Genomic DNA, 18,341 nt, shown 5'->3' with positions numbered 1-18,341 from the left:
CAGAATAGAAATAAAACAGCAGCTTTCTGTTTTCCTGTTCCAAATGTAACATTTGACCAAATAGTTTATCTTGTCTTCAGTCTAACATCCAACTAGGATCATTTCACGATCCAGTAACAGATACCCAGGAGTGAGGGACAGACTGGAATCAAATCGAGATGTTCAGTGATTATATACAGCATACAATATACCCAGGAGTGATGGACAGACTGGAATCTAATCTAGGGGTTTGTGGTTTATATACAGCATATCAAATCCCCAGGAGTGAGGGACAGACTGGAATGTAATCGAGGAGTTAATGGTTTATATACAGCATATCATATACACAGGAGTGAGGGACAGACTGGAATCAAATCAAGGGGTTCGGGGTGGTTTATATACAGCATACCAGATACCCAGGAGTGAGTTACAGACTGGAATCTAATCGAGGTGTGGTTTACATATAGAATAACAGATATCCGAGAGTGAGCCACAAAATCGCGGAGTCATACTTTCATAGAGATTTACAGCATGGAAACAGACCGTTTGGTCCAACCCGTCCATCCCGACCAGATATCCAAACCTACCCTCGTCTATTTTGCCAGCACTTGGCCCATATCCCTCCAAACTTTCCCATTCATATACCCATCTCGCTGCATTTTAAATGTTGCAATTGTACCAGCCTACACCACTTCCTATAACAGCTCATTCCATTCATGTACCACTCTCTTTGTGAACAAGTTGCCCCTTAGGTCTCTTTCATATCTTTCCCCTCTCACATTAAATCTAAGCCCTCTAGTTCTGGACTCCCCCACACCAAGGAAAAGACTTTGTCTATTTATCCCATCCATGCCCCTCATGATTTTATAAACCTCGATAAGGTCACCCCTCAGCCTCTGATGTCCCAGGGAAAACAGCCCCAGCCTATTCAGCCTCTCCCTGGAGCTCAAATCCTCCAACCCTGGCAGCCTCCTTGTAAATCTTTTCTGAACCCTTTCAAGTTTCACAACAGCGTCCCGATAGGAAGGAGACCAGAATTGCACGCAATATTCTAACAGTGGCCTAACCAATGTCCTGTCCAGCCGCAATATGACCTCTGAATGCCTATACTCAAAACTCTGACCAATAAAGGAAAGCATACCAAACGCTGCCTTCATTATCTTATCCACCTGCCACTCTACTTTCAAGGAATGACAAACCTGTACTTCAAAGTCTCTTTGTTCAGCAACTCTCCCTCGGACCTGACCATTAAGTGTATACGTCCTGCTAATTTTTTTCTTTCCCAAAATGCAGCACATTGCGTTTATGTAAATTAAACTCCATCAAGTGGAATAGAATTGAAGGTTTTGGGGTGTTTTTGAAACATGCGAGTCACACATACTTGGAAGTGAGTTACACGTTGGAATCTTATCAAGAGGGATCCGGGTGATTCATTTTATCCCGACAGTGGGGAAACAAGCCCTTCAGCCTAACAAGACCACACTGACCCTCAGAAGAATAACCCATCCAGACCCATTTCACCACATTTACCCCTGACTAATGCACCTCACCTCCACATCCCTGAGCACTATGGGCAATTTTAACAGGGTTTGGAATCGATGGTTAATATGCAGACTTACAGATACCCAGGAGTGCAATACAGACTGGAATCTAATCAAAAGATTGAGGTGGCTACTGTACAGAGTCCCTTAAAAATGGGAGTCAGTTACAGATTGGAATTTTATCAAGGGGATTTGGGATGATTATGTGTAGAATAACAGATAACCAGGAGTGAGCTGCAGACTGCAGTCAAATTGAGGGTATTGGGTGATTTACAAACAGACCAACGGGATATGAGAGGAGAGAAAGCAGAGGAGAAAGTACCCACCATGGACCAACTCAATAATGAACTGAGACAGACAGGATTCAATTGCTATATGTGGAGGTTTCCATGTGTTCTGAAAGATGAGAGAGAAACATGCAGATACCCACACTTTCTATGATGTTGCAGTCAAATATCTGAAGAAAAGGGAATCCCTAAGCAGAGACGCAGAGTTAAACTCGGTTTAAACTCTCTCCATCACACACACATCCACACATAGAAACTGAATATAATGTGGAGATGTCCATGTGCAGCACAGATTTCCAAACTAACTCAGTGACAGACGAAAACCCCGTTCTCTGCCTAGTCCCCACTTCCAGACCCAGGGAGGTTTTGTCGCTGACCCAGGGCAGGTTTCTGACTGGATATTATTACATTGCAAAATGAAGGTACTGAGTGTAGCAGTTTGCTACATCCCATCATGTCATCTACTTTGCTATCAGTGTTTTGTGAATTATATTGAAAACATTGGCAGGTGCAAGAGAATATTCTGGAACGTGCTTTACAGTAAGAATAGAAAAAGCACAATGCTTCTGTGTAAAATGGTAAGATATACTGAAACAGTATTGTTCAGAGACTACGGCTGGACTTGTACATAAACATCAGAAAGTTAACATGATCGTACAGCCAGCAGATAGGAGGACCCGTGATACATTGATCATTATTGAGATTAGATTGTGCTGGGAACATGAGCTTAACATGACAGGAGGTGGAATCAAATCGAGGGGTTCAGGGTGGTTTATATAAAGAATAACATTTACCCCAGAGTGAGTTGCAGACTGGAATCTAATCGAGAGGTTCAGGGTGGTTTATATACAGAATAACAGATAGTGCGGAGTGAGTTACAGACTGGAATCTATTCGCGTGGTTCAGGGTGGTTTATGTACAGAATACCAGATACCCAGGAGTGAGTTACAGACTGGAATCTAATCCAGGGGTTTGTGGTGGTTTACATACAGAATAACAGATATCCAAGAGTGAGTCACAAAATCGCGGAGTCATACAGTCATAGAGATGTACAGCACGGAAATAGACGCTTTGGTGCAACCCATCCATCCCGACCAGATATCCTAACCTACTCTCGTCTCTTTTTCAAGCACTTGGCCCATATACCTCCAAACTTTCCCTTTCATATACCAATCGAGCTGCATTTTAAATGTTGCAATTGTACCAGCCTACACCACTTCCTCTGACTGCTCATTCCATCCATGTACCACCCTCTGAGTGAACACGTTACCCCTTAGGTCTCTTTCATATCTTTCACCCTCACACTAAACCTATGCCCTCTAGTTCTGGACCACGTGTGCGAGAGTGTGTGTGGATGCAAGAAGAGAGAGTCTGTGTGTGTGTGTAAGAGAAAAGAGAGTGCATTTGTGCGAGAGTGTGTGTGGGGGCAAGAAAGAGTGAGTGTGCATCAGAGAAAGATATTGCATGTGTGCGAGAGTGTGCTTGGGTGCAAGAAAGAGTGTGTGTGTAAGAGCTAGAAAGTGCATGTGGGTGCAAGAAAGAGTTTGTGTGTGTGCATAAGAGAAAGAGAGTGCATGTGATTGAGAGTGTTTATGGGTACAAGTAAGTGTGAGAGTGCATGCGTGTGAGAATGTGTGTGGGTGCAAGAAAGAGTGAGTGTGTGCGTAAGAGAAACAGAGTGCATGTATGCAAGAGTGTGTCGGTGCAAGAAAGAGTGAATGCGTATGTGACAGAGACAATGTGTGCAAGAGAGAGAGAATGCGAGTGCGTGAGACAGAATGCGTGTGTGCGAGAAAGAGAATGTATGCGCGAGAGAGAGAATGCGTGTGCGCGTGAGAGAGAGAGAATGCGTGTGAGCATGAGAGAGATAATGAGTGTGCAAGAGAGAGAGAATGCGAGTGCATGAGAGATAGAATGCGTGTGTGCCAGAGAGAGAATATGTGAGTGCGAGCGAGAGAATGCATGTGTGCATGAGAGAGAGAATGCGTGTGAGCATGAGAGAGAGAATGTTTGTGTGCGTAAGAGAGATAATGAGTGTGCAAGAGAGAGAGATTTCGAGTGCGTGAGAAAGAGAATGCGTGTGTGCGTGAGACAGAGAATGAGTATGTGAGAGAGAGAGAATGTGTGTGTGCATGAGAGAGAGAATGCGTGAGTGAGAGAATCTATGTGTGCATGAGAGAGTGAATGAGTTTGTGTGAGAAAGAGAATGCGTGAGTGTGAGAGAGTGAATGAGTGTGTGCATGAGAGAGAGAATGTGTGCATGCGTGAGAGAGAGAATGCGTGCGAGAGAGAGAATCCATGAGTGCGAGAGAGAGAGAGAATGCGTGTGAGAGAGAGAGAGAGATTGCGTGTGTGTGAGAGAGAGAGAATGGGTGTGTGAGAGAGAGGGAATACATGTGAGAGCGAGAGAGAATGTGCGTGAAAGAGAGAATACGTGTGTGAGAGAGAGAATGCGTGTGAGAGAGAATGCGTGTATGTGAGAGAAAATGCGTATGAGAGAGTGAACATGCATGTGTGCGTGACAGAGAGAAAGCGTGTGACAGAGAGGATGCGTGTATGCGAGAAGGAGAATGCATGTGTGTGAGGGAGAACTTGCGTGTATACGTGAGAGAAAATGCAAGTGTCCGAGAGAGAGAATGCATGTGTGCGTGAGAGAGTGCGTGCATGTGTGCGTGGAAGAGAGAATGCGTGTGAGAGAGAGAGAGATAATGTGCGTGTGAGAGCGGGAGAATGCGTGTGTGTGTGTGAGAGAGAGAATGTGTGTGTGCATGAGAGAGAGAATGTGTGTTTGCATGAGAGAGAGAGAATGCATGTGAGAGAGAGAATGTGTGTGTGCGTGAGAGAGAGAATGCATGTGTGAGAGAGAGATAATGCGCGTGTGAGAGAGGCAGAATGCGTGTGTACGTGAGAGAGAAAATGCGTGTGTGCATGAGAGAAAGAATGCGTATGTGCATGAGAGATGGAATGCGCGTGTGTGTCAGAGAGAATGCATGTGTGCGAAAGAGTGACAATGCGTGTGTGTGAGAGAGAGAATGAGTTTGTGTTGAGAGAGAGAGAATGCGTGTGCGCGCGAGAGAGAATGCGTTTGTGAGAGAGAGAGAATGCGTGTGTGCGTGAGAGAGTGAATGCGTATGTGCGTGAGAGAGGCAATGCGTGGGTGAGAGAGAGAGAATGTGTGCAAGACAGAGAGAATGTGTGCAAGAGAGAGAGGGTGCGAGTGCATGAGAGAGTGAAGATGTGTGCGCAAGAGAATGTGTGTGTGCGTGAGAGAGAGAATGCGTGTGTGCGACAGAGAGAATGCATGTGTGCGTGAGAGAGAGAATGCATGTGTGCGTAAGATAGACAATGAGTGGGTGAGAGAGAGACAATGCGCGTGTGCGAGAGAGAATGCGTGTGTGTGAGAGAGAGAACGAGTGCGTGCAAGAGAGAGAGAATGCGTGTGTGAGAGAGAGAGAGAATGCATGTGTGCGAAAGAGTGACAATGCGTGTGTGTGAGAGAGAGAATGAGTTTGTGTCGAGAGAGAGAGAACGCGTGTGCGCGCGAGAGAGAATGCGTTTGTGAGAGAGAGAGAATGCGTGTGTGCGTGAGAGAGTGAATGCGTATGTGCGTGAGAGAGGCAATGCGTGGGTGAGAGAGAGAGAATGTGTGCAAGACAGAGAGAATGTGTGCAAGAGAGAGAGAGTGCGAGTGCATGAGAGAGTGAAGATGCGTGCGCAAGAGAATGTGTGTGTGCGTGAGAGAGAGAATGCGTGTGTGCGACAGAGAGAATGCATGTGTGCGTGAGAGAGAGAATGCATGTGTGCGTAAGATAGACAATAAGTGGGTGAGATAGAGACAATGCGCGTGTGCGAGAGAGAATGCGTGTGTGTGAGAGAGAGAACGAGTGCGTGCAAGAGAGAGAGAATGCGTGTGTGAGAGAGAGAGAGAACGCATGTGTGAGAGAGAGAATGTGTGTGAGAGAGAATGCGTGTTTGCATGAGAGAGAGAGAGAATGCATGTGAGAGAGAGAATGCATGTGTGTGAGAGAGAAAGAATGCGTGTGTGTGCGAGCGAGAATGAGTGTGTGGTGAGAGAGAGAGAATGACAGTGTGCAAGAGAGAGAGAATGCGTGTGTGCATGAGAGAGTTAATGCGTGTGCATGAGAGAGAGAATGCATTTGTGAGAGAGATAATGCATGTGAGCGTGAGAGAGAGAATGCGTGTGTGCGTGAGAGAGATAATGATATGTGCATGAGAGAGAATACGTGAGTGTGAGAGAGAAAATGTGTGCGCGAAAGAGAGAATGCGTGTGTGCGAGAGAGAGAACGTGTGTGAGAGAGAGAATGCATGTGTGTGAGAGAGAGGCAATGCATGGGTGAGAGAGAGCGAATGTGTGCAAGACAGAGATAATGTGTGCAAGACAGAGAGAGAATTTGAGTGCGTGAGAGAGTGAAGGCGCGTGTGCGAGAGAGATAATGTATGTGTGCGCGAGAGAGAGAATGCATGTGTGCGTGAGAGAGAGATTGTGTGTCTGCGTGACAGATAGAATGCGTGTGTGAGAGAGAGAGACTTCGTGTGTGAGAGAAAGAGAATGAGTGTGCGTGAGAGAGAGAATGCATGTGTGCGTAAGATAGACAATGAGTGGGTGAGAGAGAGACAATGCGCGTGTGCGAGAGAGAATGCGTGTGTGTGAGAGAGAGAACGAGTGCGTGCAAGAGAGAGAGAATGCGTGTGTGAGAGAGAGAGAGAATGCATGTGTGCGAAAGAGTGACAATGCGTGTGTGTGAGAGAGAGAATGAGTTTGTGTCGAGAGAGAGAGAACGCGTGTGCGCGCGAGAGAGAATGCGTTTGTGAGAGAGAGAGAATGCGTGTGTGCGTGAGAGAGTGAATGCGTATGTGCGTGAGAGAGGCAATGCGTGGGTGAGAGAGAGAGAATGTGTGCAAGACAGAGAGAATGTGTGCAAGAGAGAGAGAGTGCGAGTGCATGAGAGAGTGAAGATGCGTGCGCAAGAGAATGTGTGTGTGCGTGAGAGAGAGAATGCGTGTGTGCGACAGAGAGAATGCATGTGTGCGTGAGAGAGAGAATGCATGTGTGCGTAAGATAGACAATAAGTGGGTGAGATAGAGACAATGCGCGTGTGCGAGAGAGAATGCGTGTGTGTGAGAGAGAGAACGAGTGCGTGCAAGAGAGAGAGAATGCGTGTGTGAGAGAGAGAGAGAACGCATGTGTGAGAGAGAGAATGTGTGTGAGAGAGAATGCGTGTTTGCATGAGAGAGAGAGAGAATGCATGTGAGAGAGAGAATGCATGTGTGTGAGAGAGAAAGAATGCGTGTGTGTGCGAGCGAGAATGAGTGTGTGGTGAGAGAGAGAGAATGACAGTGTGCAAGAGAGAGAGAATGCGTGTGTGCATGAGAGAGTTAATGCGTGTGCATGAGAGAGAGAATGCATTTGTGAGAGAGATAATGCATGTGAGCGTGAGAGAGAGAATGCGTGTGTGCGTGAGAGAGATAATGATATGTGCATGAGAGAGAATACGTGAGTGTGAGAGAGAAAATGTGTGCGCGAAAGAGAGAATGCGTGTGTGCGAGAGAGAGAACGTGTGTGAGAGAGAGAATGCATGTGTGTGAGAGAGAGGCAATGCATGGGTGAGAGAGAGCGAATGTGTGCAAGACAGAGATAATGTGTGCAAGACAGAGAGAGAATTTGAGTGCGTGAGAGAGTGAAGGCGCGTGTGCGAGAGAGATAATGTATGTGTGCGCGAGAGAGAGAATGCATGTGTGCGTGAGAGAGAGATTGTGTGTCTGCGTGACAGATAGAATGCGTGTGTGAGAGAGAGAGACTTCGTGTGTGAGAGAAAGAGAATGAGTGTGCGTGAGAGAGAGAATGCGTGAGTGCGAGAGAGGCAGAATGTGTGTGTGAGAGAGAGAGAATGCATGTGCGTGTGAGATAGAGAATGCGTGTGTGGGTGAGGGAGTGAATGTATGTGAGAGGGAGATAGAGAATGCGTGTGAGAGAGAGAGAATGCGTGTGTGTGAGAGAGAGAATGTGTGTGTCCCTGAGACAGAATATGCATGTGTCGCTGAGATAGAGAATGAATGTTAGTGTGAGAGAGAGAATGCATGTGTGCGTGAGAGAGAATGCCTGTGTGAGAGACAATGCATGTGTGAGAGAGAGAGAATGCACTTTCTTGCACACACACTCTCGCACACATGCACTCTCTTTCTCTTGCACACACATTCACTTTCTTGCACGGACACACACTTTTCTCTCTCTCATGCACGCACACTATCTCATGCACGCACTCTGTCTTTTGCACATAGGCATTCTATCTCTCACACACATGCATTCTCTCTCTCCCGCACACATGCATTCTCTCTCTCTCTCAATCATGCATTCTCTCTCTCATGCACACACTAATTCTCTCATGCACGCAATCATTCTCTCGCTCAAACACGCATTCGCTCTCGCACACACGAATTCTCTCTCGCACATCACGCATTCTCTCATGCACACACTCATTCTCTCTCTCTCGCATACACACATTCTCTCTTTCGCGCACTCACGCATTCTCTCATGCACACACTCATTCTCTCTCTATCGCATACACGCATTCTCTCTCTCGCGCACTCATGCATTCTCTCTCGCACACACTCATTCTCTCTCTCACACACACGCATTCTCTCTCTCTCTCATGCACGCATTGTCTCTCTCACTCTCACGCTCATTAACTCCCTCAGCAACACACGCATTCTCGGTCTCAGGGACACATGCATTCTCTCTCTCTCACACGCATTCTCTCTCCCTCTCGCACGCATTCTCTCACACACACACGCATTCTGTCTGTCTCTCACACATGCATTGTCTCTCACACCCGCATTCTCTCTCACGCACACATGCATTCTCTCTCTCACACACACATTAATTCTCTCTCTCAGCGACACACGCATATTCTGTCTCAGGGACACACATATTCTCGCTCTCACACACACGCATTCTCTCACTCTCACACGCATTCTCTATCTCCCTCTCACATGCATTCACTCCCTCACGCACACACGCATGGCCTGTCTCACACACACATGCATTCTCTCTCTCACACACACTCATTCTCTCTCTCACGCACATACGCATTCACTCTCTCACGCACACACGCATTCTCTCTCTCACACTCACACGCATTCTCTCTCACGCACGTTCTCTCTCTCGCATTCAGGCTTTCTCTATCACGCACACACGCATTCTCTCTCACACACACACATTTTATCTCTAGCACTCACGTATTCTCTCTCACGCACACTCGCATTCTCTCTCTCACACTCACATGCATTCTCTCTCTCATGCACACACACATTCCCTTTCTCATGCAGACACTCATTATCTCTCTCACAAACGCATTCTCTCTCTCACGCACACGCATTCTCTCTCTCACGCACACACGCATTCTCTCTCTCACGCTCACATGCATTCTCTCTCTCATGCACACACACATTCCCTTTCTCATGCAGACACTCATTATCTCTCTCACAAACGCATTCTCTCTCACACTCACACGCATTCTCTCTCACGCACGTTCTCTCTCTCGCATTCAGGCTTTCTCTATCACGCACACACGCATTCTCTCTCACACACACACATTTTATCTCTAGCACTCACGTATTCTCTCTCACGCACACACTTATTCTCTCTCTCATGCTCACATGCATTCTCTCTCTCATGCACACACACATTCCCTTTCTCATGCAGACACTCATTATCTCTCTCACAAACGCATTCTCTCTCTCACGCACACGCATTCTCTCTCTCACGCACACACGCATTCTCTCTCTCACGCTCACATGCATTCTCTCTCTCATGCACACACACATTCCCTTTCTCATGCAGACACTCATTATCTCTCTCACAAACGCATTCTCTCTCTCACGCACACGCATTCTCTCTCTCATGCACACACGCATTATCTCTCTCTTGCACACGCATTCTCTCTCTCTCGCCATACACTCATTCTCTCTCCACACACACGCATTCTCCCTCTCTTGCACACATGCATTCTCTCTCTCACATGCATTCTCTCTCTCACATGCATTCTCTCTCTCTCATGCAAACACGCATTCTCTCTCACACACACATTCTCTCACACACGCATTCTTTCTCTCTCACACACGCATTCTCTCTCTTGCACACGCTCATTCTCTCTCACGCACACACGCATTCTCTCTCGCACACGCGCATTGTCTCTCTCTCACCCACTCATTGTCTATCTCACGCACACATGCATTCTCGCTCTCTCACACACGCATTATCTCTCTCACACACACATTCTCTCTCTCTCACGCACACGCACACGCACAGTCTCTCTCTCACAAACGCATTCTCTCTCATTCTCACGCATTCTCTATCTCAAGCACCCACTCATTCTCTCTCTCACGCACAAACGCATTCTCCCCCTCACACACATTCTCTCTCTCACACACATATTCTGTGTCTCACGCATTCTCTCTCTCACGCACATGCACATGTGTGAGAGAGATAATGTGTGTGTGCATGAGAGGGAGAATGCGTGTGTGCATGAGAGAGAGAATGTGTGTGAGCATGAGAGAGAATGTGTGTGTGCGTGAGAAACATATTGAGTATGCGTGAGAGAGAGAGAGAGAATAAGTGTGTGCGTGAGAGAGAGTATGCATTTATGCGGGACAGAGAATGCATGCATGAGAGAGATAGAATAAGTGTGTGTGTGAGAGAGAGAATAAGTGTGTGCATGAGGAATGAAACGTGTGTTCGGGAGAAAATGGATGCGCATGTGCGAGAGAGAGATAGAATGCGTGAGTCACAGAATGCATGAGAATGAGAGAGAATGTGTGTGTGATAGAGACTGTGCGTGTGCGTGAGAATGTGTGTGAGAGAGAGATTATGCGTGTGTGAGTGAGAGAGAATGCGTGTGTGCATGAGAGAGAGAATGCGTGTGTACATGAGAGAGAGAATCCGTGTGTGTGCGATGGAGAGAATGCGTGTGAGCATGAGGGAGAGAATGTGTGTGTGCGTGAGATAGAATCCGTGTGTGCGAGATCGAGAATTTGTTGTGTGCTTGAGAGAGGGAATGAGTGTGTGCATGAGAGAGAGAATGCGTGTGTGAGAGAGATAATGTGTGTGTGCATGACAGAGAGAATGCATGTGTGCATGAGAGAGAGAATGCGTGTGCGCGTGAGAGAGATAATGAGTTTGCGTGAGAGAGAGAATACATGAGTGCGAGAGAGAAAATGTGTGCAGAGGAGAGAATGCATGTGTGCGTGAGAGAGAGAGAATGCATGAATGCGAGAGAGAGATCGTGTGTGAGAGAGAGAGAATGCGTGTGTGCGAGAGAGAGACAATGCGTGTGAGCGTGAGAGAGAGAATATGCGTGTGTGAGAGAGAATGCGTGTGTGCATGAGAGAGAGAATGAGTGTGCGAGAGAGAGAGAATGCGTGTGTGAGAGAGATAATGCGTGTGTGCATGAGAGAGAGAATGCATATGTGCAAGAGAGAGAATGCATGTGTGAGAGAAATAATGTGTGTGTGCATGAGACAGAGAATGCGTGTGTGCATGTGAGAGAGAATGCATGTGAGCACGAGAGAGAGAAAAAGTGTGTGCGTGGGAGAGATAATGAGTGTGATTGAGAGAGAGAATATGTGAGTGCGAGAGAGAAAATGTCTGTGCAAGAGGCAGAATGCATGTGTGTGTGAGAGAGAGAATGCGTGAATGCAAGAAAGAGAACGTGTGTGATGAGAGAGAATGTGTGTGAGCGTGAGAGAGAGAATGTGAGTGTGCGTGAAAGAGAATGCGTTTGTGCGAGATCGAGAATGCGTGTGTGCATGAGAGAGGGAATGAGTGTGTGCGAGAGAGAGAGAGAGTGCGTGTGTGAGAGATAATGCGTGTGTGCATGAGAGAGACAATGCGTGTGCGTGAGAGTGAGAATGCGTGTGCGCGTGAGAGAGATAATGAGTTTGCGTGAGAGAGAGAATACATGAGTGCGAAAAAGAAAATGTGTGCACGAGAGAGAGAATGCATGTGTGTGCGTGAGAGAGAATGTGTGAATGAGAGAGAGAGAACGTGTGTGAAAGAGAGAGAATGCGTGTGTGTGAGAGAGAGTGAATGCGTGTGCGTGGAGAGAATGCATGTGAGCGAGAGAGAGAATGCGTGTGTGCATGAGAGAGAGAATGAATGCGTGCGAGAGAGAGAGAATGCGTGTGTGAGAGAGATAATGCGTGTGTGCATGAGAGAGAGAATGCGTGTGTGCGTGGGAGAGATAATGAGTGTGCTTGAGAGAGACAATACGTGAGTGCGGGAGAGAAAATATGTGTGCGAGAGGCAGAATGCGTGTGTGTATGAGAGAGAGAATGCATGTGAGCACGAGAGAGAGAAAAAGTGTGTGCGTGGGAGAGATAATGAGTGTGATTGAGAGAGAGAATATGTGAGTGCGAGAGAGAAAATGTCTGTGCAAGAGGCAGAATGCATGTGTGTGTGAGAGAGAGAATGCGTGAATGCAAGAAAGAGAACGTGTGTGATGAGAGAGAATGCGTGTGAGCGTGAGAGAGAGAATGCGTGTGTGCGTGAAAGAGAATGCGTTTGTGCGAGATCGAGAATGCGTGTGTGCGTGAGAGAGGGAATGAGTGTGTGCGAGAGAGAGAGAGTGCGTGTGTGAGAGATAATGCGTGTGTGCATGAGAGAGACAATGCGTGTGCGTGAGAGTGAGAATGCGTGTGCGCGTGAGAGAGATAATGAGTTTGCGTGAGAGAGAGAATACATGAGTGCGAGAAAGAAAATGTGTGCACGAGAGAGAGAATGCATGTGTGTGTGTGAGAGAGAATGTGTGAATGCGAGAGAGAGAACGTGTGTGAAAGAGAGAGAATGCGTGTGTGTGAGAGAGAGTGAATGCGTGTGCGTGAGAGAGAATGCATGTAAGCGAGAGAGAGAATGCGTGTGTGCATGAGAGAGAGAATGAATGTGTGCAAGAGAGAGAGAATGCATGTGTGAGAGAGATAATGCGTATGTGCATGAGAGAGAATGCGTGTGTGCATGAGAGAGAGAATGGGTGTGTGTGTGGGAGAGATAATGAGTGTGCTTGAGAGAGAGAATACGTGAGTGCGGGAGAGAAAATATGTGTGCGAGAGGCAGAATGCATGTGTGTATGAGAGAGAATGCGTGAATGCAAGAGAGAGAACGTGTGTGAGAGGGAGAGAATGCGTGTGAGCGTGAGAGAGAGAATGCGTGTGTGCGTGAAAGAGAATGTGTGTGTGCGAAAGAGAGAATGTGTGTGTGCGTAGAGAGAGAATGAGTGTGTGCGAGTGAGAGAGAATGCGTGTGTGAGAGAGATAATGCGTGAGTGAATGAGAGAGAAAATGTGTGTGTGCATGAGAGAGAGAATGCGTGTGTGTATGAGATAGAGAATGCGTGTGAGCGTGAGAGAGATAACGAGTGTGCGTGAGTGGGAGAATATGTGAGTGCGAGAGAGAAAATGTGTGTGCGAGAGAGACAATGCGTGTGTGTGTGAGAGAGAGAATGTGTAAATGCGAGAGAGAGAACGTGTGTGAGAGAGAGAGTGCGTGTGTGCCCGTGAGAGAGAATGCGTGTGCGCGACAGAATGCGTGTGTGCGTGAGAGAGAGAATGTGTATGTGCGTGAGAGAGAGAATGAGTGTGTGTGTGAGAGAGAGAATATGTGAGTGCGAGAGAGAAAATATCTGTGCGAGAGGCAGAATGCATGTGTGTGTGAGAGAGAGAATGCGTGAATGCAAGAGAGAGAACGTGTGTGATGAGAGAGAATGTGTATGAGCGTGAGAGAGAGAATGCGTGTGTGCGTGAAAGAGAATGCGTGTGTGCGAGATCGAGAATGCGTGTGTGTGTGTGAGCGAGGGAATGAGTGTGTGCGAGAGAGAGAGAATGCGTGTGTGCGAGATAATGCGTGTGTGCATGAGAGAGAGAATGCGTGTGTGTGAGAGAGAGAATGCGTGTGCGCGTGAGAGAGATAATGAGTTTGCATGAGAGAGAGAATACATGAGTACGAAAAAGAAAATTTTTGCATGAGAGAGAGAATGCATGTGTGCGTGAGAGAGAGAATGCTTGAATGCGAGAGAGAGAACGTGTGTGAGAGAGAGAGAGAATGCGTGTGTGTGAGAGAGAGTGAATGCGTGTGCGCGTGAGAGAGAGAATGCATGTGCGTGAGAGAGAATGCATGTGAGCGAGAGAGAGAATGCATGTGTGCATGAGAGAGAGAGAATGAATGTGTGCGAGAGAGAGAGAATGCGTGTGTGAGAGGGATAATGCGTGTGTGCATGAGAGAGAGAATGCGTGTGTGCATGAGAGAATGCGTGTGTGCGTGGGAGAGATAATGAGTGTGCTAGAGAGAGAGAATACGTGAGTGCGAGAGAGAAAATGTGTGTGCGAGAGGCAGAATGCATGTGTGTATGAGAGAGGATGCGTGAACGCAAGAGAGAGAACGTGTGTGAGAGGGAGCGAATGCGTGTGAGCATGAGAGAGAGAATGCGTGTGCGCGTGAAAGAGAATGCGTGTGTGCGAAAGAGAGAATGTGTGTGTGCGTAGAGAGAGAATGAGTGTATGCAAGAGAGAGAGAATGCGTGTGTGAGAGAGATAATGCGTGTGTGAATGAAAGAGAGAATGTGTGTGTGCATGACAGAGAGAATGCGTGTGTGCATGAGAGAGAGAATGAGTTTGTGTGAGAGAGAATGCCTATGAGAGAGAGAATGCGTGAGTGCCTGAGAGAGAATGTGTGTGGGCAAGAGAGAGAGAATGCGTGTGTGAGAAAGAGTGAATGCATGTGAAAGAGAGAGAATGTGTGCGCTTGCGAGAGAGAGTGCGGGTGTGCATGAGAGAGAGAGACTGTGTGAGTGCGAGTGGGAGAATGCATGTGTGCATGAGAGAGAGAATGCGTGTGCACGAGAGAGAGAATGTGTGAGTGCGAGTGAGAGAATGCATGTGTGCATGAGAGAGAGAATGCGTGTGCGTGAGAAGGAGAATGTGTGTGTGAGAGAGATAATGTGTGTGTGCATGAGAGAGAGAGTGCGTATGTGCGTGAGAGAGAGAATAAGTGTGTGCGTGAGAGAAAGAATGCGTGTGTGCGTGAGAGAGGGAATGTGTCTGTCAGAGAGAGAATGGTTTCACGTGTGCGAGAGGGAGAGAATGCAGGTGACACGGAATGCGTGTGAGAGAGAGAGAATGTATGTGAAAGAGAATGTGTGTGTGTGTGAGAGAGAGAATGAGTGTGTGCGTGAGAGAAGGAATGCGTGTGTGCGTGAGAGACGGAATGTGTGTGTCAGAGAGAGAGAATGGGTGCACGTGTGCGAGAGAGAGAGAATACGTGAGACACCGAGTGCATGTGAGAGAGGGAAAATGTGTGTGTGAGAGAGAGAATGCGTTTGTGCGTGAGAGAGAGAATGAGTGGTTGCTGAGAGAGAGAATGCATGTGAATGAGAGAGAATTCGTATGTGAGAGAGAGACTGTGCGTGTGCGTGAGATAGAGAATGTGTGTGAGAGAGAGATAATGCGTGTGTGAGTGAGAGAGAATGCGTGTGTGCATGAGAGAGAGAATGTGTGTGTGCGTGAGGGAGAGAATGTTTGTGAGCGTGAGAGAGAGAATGTGTTTGTGCGTGAGAGAGAATGAGTATGTACATGAGAGAGAGAATGCGTAAGTGCGGGAGAGAGAATGGATGCATGAGAGAGAGAGAGAATAAATGTGTGCATGAGAGAAGGAATGCGTGTGTGCGTGAGAGAGGGAATGTGTGTGTAAGCGAGAGAATGAGTGCGCATGTGCGAGAGAGAGAAAATGCATGAGACACAGAGTGAGTGTGACAGAGAGAATGCTTGAGCGAGGGAGATAATGCGTGTGTGCGTGAGAGAGAGAATGACTGGGTGCTTGAGAGACAGAATGCGTAAGAATGAGAGAGAATGCGTGTGCGAGAGAGAGAGAATGCCTGTGTGCGAGAGAGAGAGAATGCGTGTGTGCGTGAGGGAGAGAATGCGTGTGTGCATGAGAGAGAGAATGCATGTGTGCGTGAGAGAGAGAATGCGTGTGTGCGAGAGAGAGAATGCCTGTGTGTGAGAGAGAGAGAATGCGTGTGTGCGTGAGGGAGAGAATGCATGTGTGCATGAGAGAGAGAATGCATGTGTGCGTGAGAAAGAGAATGCATGTGTGCATTAGAGAGAGAATGTGTGTGTGCATGAGAGAGAATGTGTGCATGAGAGAGAGAGAATAAGTGTGTGCGTGAGAGAAAGAATGCGTGTGTGCGAGAGAGAGAGAATATGTGAGACACAGAATGCGTGTGAGAGAGAGAGAATGTGTGTGAGAGAGAGACAATGTGCGTGCGCGTGTGAGAGAGAGAATGCATGTGAGCATGAGAGCGAGAATGTGTAAATGCGTGAGAGAGGGAATGTGTGTGAGAGAGAGATTACGTGTGCGCGCGAGAGAGAGAGTGCATGTGGGTGAGAGACAGAGAATGCGTGTGAGAGAGAGAGAGATTGCGTGTGTGCATGACAGAAAGAATGGGTGTGAGAAAGAGAGAATGCGTGAGAGAGGGAGAATGTATGTGTGTGAGAGAGTGAATGCATGTGTGCGAGAGAGAGAATGCATGTGAGAGAGGGAGAGTGCATGTATGCGTGAGACAGAGAATGCGTGTGTGTGAGAGAGAAAAAGTGTCTGAGAGAGAGGTTGCATGTGAGCGAGAGAGAGAATGCCTGTGTGCATGAGAGAGAGAATGAGTGTGTACGTGAGAGAGAATGCACGTGTCTGAGAGAAAGAATGTGTGTGTGTGAGAGAGAGATAATGCGCGTGTGAGAGAGAGGGAGAATGCATGTGTGCCTGAGAGATAGAATGCGTGTGTGCGAGAGAGAGAGAATGCGTGTGTGTGTGAGAGAGAGAAGGTGTGTGCGTAAGAGAGAGAATGCGTGAGTGCAAGAGAGAGATGCGTGTGCGCATGAGAGAGAGAGAATGCGTGTGTGCATGAGAGAGAGAGTGTGTGTGTGAGAGAGAGAGAATGCATGTGAGGGAGAGAGAATGCGTGTGTGAGTGAGAGAGTGAATGCGTGTGAGAGAGAGAGAATACGTGTGTGCATGAGAGAGAGAATGCGGGTGTGTGTGAGAGAGAAAATGCATGTGAGAGAGAGAATGCATGTGGGCGAGAGAGAGAGAATGCGTGTGAGAGAGAGAGATTGCATGTGTGCATGACAGAGAGAACGGGTGTGTGAGAAAGAGAGAATGCGTGTGAGAGAGAAAGAGAATGCATGTGCATGAGAGAGAGAATGTCTGTGTGCGTGAAAGAGAATGCGTGCATGCGTGAGAGAGAGAATGCGTGCGAAAGAGACAGAATCTGTGAGTGCAAGAGAGAGAATATATGTGTGTGTGAGAGAGAGAAATAGTGTGTGTGTGAGAGAGAGAATGCATGTGTGCGAGAGAGAGAATGCGTGAGAGAGAGAATGAGTGTGTACATGAGAGAGAATGCCCGAGTCTGAGAGAAAGAATGTGTGTGTGTGAGAGAGACAGAATGCGTGTGTGAGAGAGAGATAATGCACGCGTGAAAGAGAGGGAGAATGCATGTGTGCCTGAGAGATAGAATGCGTGTATGCAAGAGAGAGAGAATGCGTGTGTGTGTGAGTGAGAGAATGCATGTGGGCGAGTGAGAGAGAATGCGTGAGTGCGAGAGAGAGAATGCGTGTGTGCATGAGAGAGAGAATGCGTGTGTGCATGAGAGAGAGAGTGCATGTGTGTGAGAGAGAGAAGACGTGTGCTCGAGGGAACATGCGTATATGCGAGAGAGAAGGCATCTGTGCATGAGAGTGAATGTGTGTGTGCGTGAGAGAAAGAATGCGTGTGTGCGAGAGAATGCATATGTGCGTGAGAGAGATAATACATGTGTGTGACAGAGAGAATGCATGTGTGCGAGAAAGAGAATGCGTGTGTGCGTGAGAGAGAGAATGCGTGTGTGTGAGAGAGAACGCGTGAGTGTGAGAGAGAGAATGTGTGTGTGAGAGAGAAAAGGTGTGTGCGCATGAGAGAGTGTGTGTGAGAGAGAGAATGAGTAAGTGAGAGAGAGAGAATGCGTGTGTGTGAGAGAGAATGCATGTGAGAGAGAGAGAGAATGCGTGTGACAGTGAGAGAGTGCGTGTGGATGACAGAGAGAGAATGCATGTGAGAGAGAGAGAGAGAATGCGTTTCTGAGAGAGAGAGAATGCGTGTGTGAGAGAGGGAAAATGCGCGTGATAGAGAAAGAATGCGTGTGTGCGGGAGAGAGAATGCGTGTGCGCGAGAAAGAGAGAATGCATGCGTGCATGAGAGAGAAAATGCGTGGGTGTGTGAGAGAGAATGCATTGTGAGAGAGATAATGCATGTATGAGTGAGAGAGAATGCGTGCGTGCGTGAGAGAGAGAGCGTGTGTGCGAGAGAGAGAATGCATGTGTGGGAGAGAGAATGCATGTGAGAAAGAGAATGTGTGTGTGTGTGAGAGAGAATGCGTGTCTGCGTGAAAGAGAGAGAGAATGAGTGTGTGCATGAGGGAGAATGCATGTGTGTGAGAG

This window comes from Chiloscyllium plagiosum, unplaced genomic scaffold (genome assembly GCF_037043375.1).
Source record: "Chiloscyllium plagiosum isolate Xiang-an unplaced genomic scaffold, Cpla_swu_hap1 HiC_scaffold_8, whole genome shotgun sequence".
NCBI lineage: Eukaryota > Metazoa > Chordata > Chondrichthyes > Orectolobiformes > Hemiscylliidae > Chiloscyllium > Chiloscyllium plagiosum.
The sequence above is the reverse complement of the archived record's forward strand: the minus strand, read 5'-3'. Positions refer to the sequence as shown.